We start from the raw sequence: 7,043 nt of genomic DNA, 5'->3' as shown, positions 1-7,043 counted from the left end.
CAAATACTTAGTATTGAAAAATAAATATTTTTAAAACTGCAGTATTTAAATACTGTTGTACTGCACTTGTAGTGTCATAAATACTGTTGTACTACACTTGCACCTTAATCAAGGTATTCTTTTGCATTTACAGTGTGTAGTACAGTACTTGCCATGGTTTAATCGCAACATTTACAGTACAAGGTGCCCCCTGCTTCCTCCGGTTCTGTTTTTTTGGGGATTTTTTTGGTTTTTTTTCTTTTTTTTATGGCTTTAAAATGGTCTGTGCAATAATATCAGCATAATAATTCAGCCACAGTCTGATCAGAGTTTACAGCAGACTTACTTTGCTGTGTGTGGTGGCACGTGAATCCTGAACTCCCCCACCTTCCTAGCATTTCACACTGTAGTTAATTGGATGACGGTCGTTCATTTCTTGTTACAGTGTTTATTGGACTTCACAATACAATCTACTATGTTCTTGCTAGCTTGTTTTTTTTCTTTCCCAGGATGAATCTCATTCTGTCATTTTTTTCTAGCCCTGTTTCTGTCCTGAGGCCTTTTATTTTTCCCTTTCCTGCATTTCCGTGAAACTTTGACATAATCTTAGCTTTGTCTTCTCTTTTTGTTTATGAAAAAAGTAAAATCTAATATTTTTTATTTTGAACAATCAACGTAATGTGATGGTGGGATTAATCTCTTTATTTCTGATTGCCTGCTCCCCCCTCTTTCCTCTCCCCCCCCACCCCCGCAAAGAAACACCAAAATACAAACAAAAAAGGGTTCTGAAAGTCTAAAAGAAGCAGGAGTATCTTAGCACAGGTAAGCACACTTTCTTTTATGCATCAGGAAAAAAAATCAGATTAATTGTTCCTTCCCATTTGAAGATCACCTTCAAATGGCAACTTATTGTCATGTCTTAAGTTGTGTATTCTTGTATCTGTAAAAAACCAAACTATTCCCTTGCGTATTTTATTTGCAATTCCTTTGTGTCATTGGTGAAATGTAAGGTATCTGATTTTTCTGGTTTGGCCAGCATCATTGAGCAGAGGGGCATGCAGTGTTTTGCATACAGAGTTACCTCTATGTTATCCTGCAAGACCAGTTGAGGAATTGTTCTCGGACTTTGGAAGTGTAAGTGAAAGGACAGAACTGTTGTTGGCACACCCAGCTCCTCTCTCCCATGTGCTGGCTGGAACACACTCACCAAGCTCAAGTTATTCCCATGGGGAAAAGTCTCTGGTACGTCTTACTCTGCAAATTGTGGCAAGTATTCTGTGGGAAAGTCCTAGATTATGCAGGTGGGAACACATGAGCAATTACAGCGTTGGTGATAATTGGGAAATAAACGACCCTGTGCCTTGACGAAGTTTTATTTAGTGATGTGGTTGTATTCTATGGTTTTTTCTCTACCATGGACTTGCTGGTCTTGGCCAACAGCAAACTTTGACAAGCACATCTTGTTGATTTTGGCAATAGAGGGTTCATGTTCCTTGCTTTAAAACTATTGAGTTCGCTTGTCTCGAAGATTATCCCTGAATGTGGCTATTGCAAACTGTGCTTAGGGAGATGCCCCTCGGCTTCAGGTGCCTGGTCAAAGCAGACCTGTCAAGAGCAGAAACCCAGTGGTGTAATTGGCTTGATTTGTCCAACTGCCTGCAGCTGGGGAGGCTTTCCGGTGTGGTCAGGTGTGGCTCTCGGGAAGGCTGAGAGCAAAGGTGAGTACAAGTTACAGAAGCCATACTTGGTGGAAAGGGAGTCAGACGTGTGGAAAGGAGTCAGCTTGGCTCTCTAGCAATACAGTGTTGGGAGCTCTGTGAAGGTACTGTCACCTTCCGTTTGCGTGCTATTCCTGGAGCTCCTGCATCCCGTCAGCCAGCAGTGCACGTGGTAAGTCAGTCTTTTGACTTTTTGCTAGGTAAGAAATTAGCCATGGGAGTTACAGAATCAGGAAGGTTGTTAAGCTTCCTTGGCCTGGGGTGTTTTGTAAATGGGCTTCAGTGAGCAGCTGAAGGATTCTCACCTAAAGAAATCTAATTTCTTCTGGATTCGGCCTTGCGTTTGGTTTCTCAGCTGTTTAACAGGGCATCAGTGGTTCATTTTGTCCCTGTTACAGTGTTTGTGATGCCTCCCTGCTGTTGAATTAACTGGTGTGTACGGCTTAGATGTGTGCTATAGTTTTTCTGCAAGTGGGTAAATGGCAGGGTCTCTTCTCTGTGAAGTTGCTTACCATCTTTGTCCAACAGCATTGGGACTTATTAGGGGAAGGGACGATAAATGGGAACACAAACACATTCTATAGATACAATTTTCTTAGGAACTCCACCTCAAAGTAATATTGCTGTCACTTAAAGCTGAAGCTACCACTGCATTTGGTGAGGTTCTGAAGGCTGAGGCCATCGTGAGCAAAGTGCAAGGTTGTGTTGCAGGAGCGTGTTGAACAGAGCAGTCACTCGGCACAGTGGCAGAACTGAGAGAAAACGAAAACAAAAGGTGTTCGCCTGTCTCCAACTTTGCTGGCGTGATCCTTGCCTGTTTCTCTTATGTACGCTCCTATGTTTTATAACCTTAGGTAGGTTTTGTGTAGGAAAGAGATTTAGCTGTCAGTTTGTGATAAACCCCAGGTGACCAGCTCAGTTGCAAAGACTTGATTTCGCCCACTCCGATCACTTCCGTTGCTGGCACCACAGGCACATGGTCCCTCTGACCTATGATCTCCAGTTGCTGTCACTTAGACCTCCAAGCACACAAATGCACACAGAATAGACTTAGAAATTGAGTTTAATAAGATGACAGGACAGATCAGGTGCAGGGCATGTCCAGACAAGCATACTGACCAGCCAGTCATTCTTCCGTGTTTGTTCCTCCACAAACCATCTTGTTCTTTTTTTTTTTTTCTTATTTTTTCTCCCCTGCCTTTAGTTCCTTTCCTAAGCATAATAAGTCTTGTACAATCCCCAAATGCTCTTCCTAGTATGACAGTTTTTCCCGTACCCCTAGGAAGTAACCCACCTGTGACTCGGACAGCATCTGAACTTCAGGAAATGCTTCCTGTGAGGGTGACTGTTTACTGGCCCAAGTTGCCCAGACAGGTTGTGGAGTTTCCATCCTTGGAGATATTCAAGATGGAGATGTTGCCATCTGGACAATAGCCCTGGACAACCAGTTCTAGATGCCCCTGCTTGAGCAGGGAGGCTGGACAAGATTACCTCCAGAGGTCCCTTCCAATCTCAACTGTCCTGTGATTCTGTGCCAGGTGGACTTGACAGATGAATAGTCATACTGCCTAGGAGCATTTACAGTACCCAGGTCTTGGGAAGACCTATGAGGACAAAGAAGTGCAAGTGAATAGCAAGGAGATCCATAGATCCACATAGCCTGCCTTTTATTGCTTGAGGGAGGATATCAGTCTTTTTTTTTTTTTTTTTTTTTTTTTTATCCTCCCCCCATCCTTTTTCTATCACATTAGCATTTAACACAGTAGAGAGATCTTGGCATACCTGACTGATTTGTTTTTCAGTAGTCTTGGTTCTTCAGTTTTCACATGAATCGGGCTAAATCTTGATGTTTTTTTACAGGGGGGAATTAAAAAAAAAAAAAAGGATTATACACTAGTGATGTGAATTTGAAGTCATGTTTACAGCAATATGTACCTGGCATAACTGTTAAGGTTTCTGCAGGGCTCCCTGTGGTGGAAAAGGCCATGAACTGATACACATAAGAAAAAGCGTCAGCCCTTAAGGTAGGAGGCACCCGGAGGGGACTGCTGAGTGGGCTGCAGACGCACTCTTGGAAGGAGACACTTCTGAACGGACTGTGTGGCCCATGGCGGGGGGGACACACCAGGGCAGGGATAGCCCTGAGGGAATGTGGCCAGCAGATGACTTGCACTGGGATGGCAGCGCCAGGAAGCGTGAGGTAGTTTGGGATTTTTATGGAAAGGAAAGCTCCGTATATTAGTTATTGTTGTGAGCGCTACTTCAAATTTGCCAATGTGTACTGGGCATAACTGGCAGGGTTTTGGAAGCGGTGAGCTGCAGGAATGGCCTCTGTGGGAGAGGGCTGCGAAGTGCCCTATGCCAGTTACAGTTGCTTCCAGCCAGCTCAAAAACCACTGGAAAATCCATTTTAATGTATCTTCACATTTTTGTTTAATTAGATTCACAGTTCCCCAGCTGCCAATGACTGGGAAACATAGAATTGGCTTGCAGTTTATTCCAACTGTCTTCGTGCGTATATGTGCTTCGTTGCATGGGTCACCTTTCTGACATGTCCCCAGCAGCCCTGCGCCTCCTACAGCATCACCCCAGCTGCTCGCCCAGTTCACCGACTCATTACACAACCAGAGAGCCGTGTTTTCCTCTTGATAACTGGCACAGGTACATACAAGCACGCAAGTGAAAACACCTGTAAGCTGTACATTGTCATCATCAGTTCTACGACTTTCTGTTAATTACTTCATCTGAGCAGTCTTAGCTCTCAGTCAAGTAGAGGCAGTTTGAACCAGTGCATTTGGAAAGAAGACGCAGTGCGGACAGACAAACTCCGACCATTAGCAGAACATCGAGCTGCTTTAAGCTTACAATGCCACCCTGGAAGAGCCCACATAAAGTTGCACTATTGATCATGGACGCAGGTTTTGTGTGTTGTCTGGTGCACTTACTGCAAGATCAAAGAAAGGGAAGACTTGATTCTTTGGAAGTTAATCCTCAGTCTCTGAACTAAGAAAGTAACATCCTTCAGTGAGCGGACCACTTGGACCGGAACATTCAGAACCTCTGTAAGTAAAATACCACGCTGCTTATCTTTTAGAGGGTTAGGTATCTAGATTTCGTGAAGGATAGAATAGTAGATAGCAGCGACGTTTGTTTGGGTTCCCCTGGACGCTTTTGATTTATTTTTTTTTTCTTTTACTTGCAATCTTGAAAAAAGATTTGATAGCTTCTCTACTTACACACAAACCAATAAAGTCTTTCACAGTCATAACGTGTTTTTTGCATATTAGACAGCTCCTGACCCTGAACTCTTTTAGATGCGTTAAGCAATTTTAAGGTGATCGTACTGGCGTACTAATCTCAGGTGGCTCTTATTCTTGTCATTATTTTATTTTCCATAAAAAGATACTTTTGAGAGAAACTGGAAATGCCCCGTTTCCTCTGCCTCTGCTGTGTGGGTGAGCAACAAGGGGAACTGTGATTCACTCAGTCTTTTTTCCTTTGTGTACCTTGAGCGTAGACACAATGGAGTTGCTGTGGGGTGAAGACATCAATGAACCCTGCATCACCTGCTCAATTGGACTGTGTTCCCAAGCAGCATTGGCTGAAATCTGCTGGCAGGGCTGTTTCTCTCTCATCCCATCGCAGTGAAAGGCCAACAGCATCCCAGCAGATGTGCTTGTGTATGAGCAATATTAATTTAGAAAGGGCCTTTTCTCTCTCGCAGCAGGGTTTGTCAATTTTGATCTTGCTTTCAGGTATCCGTTGTAGGTTGGACTGTTGGGAGGTGGGCACAATAGAGCTATCTGAATAAAGGCTGAAGAATCCACCTCTTTATTTCCTTTGGACCCCTTGATTTTCCACTTTTTTCATCTTGTTTGAATCTCATCACGTCATGGCAGTGGTAGGAGGGCTAAAGTAGCCAGAACCCTGCTGGCTGGCATTGCTTTGACTGTCATGTTGTCAACATCTCCTCACATTAGAGCTAGATGTGTGGTAGGTAGAACAGAAGAAGAAACTTAGAATCTCTCGATCATCCAAGTCTGAAACTAGCTGTTTGAAATGCCCCTTGGGGCACCCTTGAACTTGATAAGGAATTTTCCCTGTACAGCTTGATCACGTTTAATATCCCCTATCCCGTAACACCACTGTTATTGCCTACATCATCTTCACTGGCACCTATTCTCATGGCATCAATAGCTGGGCTTAGTTTTTGATGATTATTTTAGAGCCATTTGAAAGAAAGCTGAAGTCTTCACTTCAGTGCTTAGTCATGGAATTGCATAATAGTTGAGGTTGGAGGTCACCTTTGGAGATGGTCTATTCTATTCCCCTGCTCAAAGCACCATCAGCTAGAGCAGGTTTCCCAGGATATTGTTCAGTCAGGGTCTGAGTATCTCTGAGGATGAAGACTTAACAACCTATCTATCTGCTCTACCTCTTCCAGTTTTCAGTCACTCCAGCAGTTAACAAATGATTAAAAAAGAAAAAAAAATGTTTAAATGGAATTCCCTGTATTTCAGTCTATGCCCAAGACTGTCTCTTGTCCTTTCACTGGACACTAGAAGTCTCTCCCTCCATCTTTGTTAGCCCCTCTCATAAGATATACATATGCATCAATAAGTCTACCCCCCATCCCCAAGCCTTCTCAGGCTCTCTCAGCCTCTCCTTGTGTAACGGATGCTCCAATCTCATAAGCATCGTGGTGGCTCTTTGTAGAATTTGCTCCAGTATGTCCATGTCTGTCTTGTACTGAGGAGGGCAGGACTGGTCACAGTACTCCAGGTGTGGCCTCACCAGTGGTGAGGGGAAGGATCACCTCCTTCGACCTGCTGGCAATGCTTTTCCTAATGCAGCCCAGGGTGCCATTGGCCACCTTTGCCACAAGGACGCACTGTTGGCTCGTGTTCAAACTTGGTGCCTACCAAGACCCCCTGGTCCTTTTCTGCAAAGCTGCCTTTCAGCTGGTGCTGGTCCATGGGGTTGTTCCTCCACAGGTGCAGGACTTTGCACCTGCCTGTGTTGAACTTCATGAGTTTTCTGTTGGCCTGTTTCTCTAGCCTCTTCAGGTCCCTCTGAATGGCAGCAGGACTCTGCTGTATCAGCCATTCCTCACAGTTTGGTATCATACAAAGATTCAATGAGGGTGCGCTCTGCCCCACTTTCAAGGTCATTAATCACAGAATTAATTAATGACCATATTAAAACAGTATTGGAACCAGTATTGACCCCTGGGGTAAACTGCTAGTGACCGGCCTCCATCTGGACTTTGTGCCACTGATAACAACCTTCTCGGCCATTCAATACCCCTTGCTATCCACTTATCTAGTGTGTACTTCCTCAGCTTGT

The sequence above is a fragment of the Rissa tridactyla genome, chromosome 1 (genome assembly GCF_028500815.1).
Source record: "Rissa tridactyla isolate bRisTri1 chromosome 1, bRisTri1.patW.cur.20221130, whole genome shotgun sequence".
NCBI classification, from domain to species: domain Eukaryota; kingdom Metazoa; phylum Chordata; class Aves; order Charadriiformes; family Laridae; genus Rissa; species Rissa tridactyla.
This window is presented reverse-complemented; position numbering follows the sequence as displayed.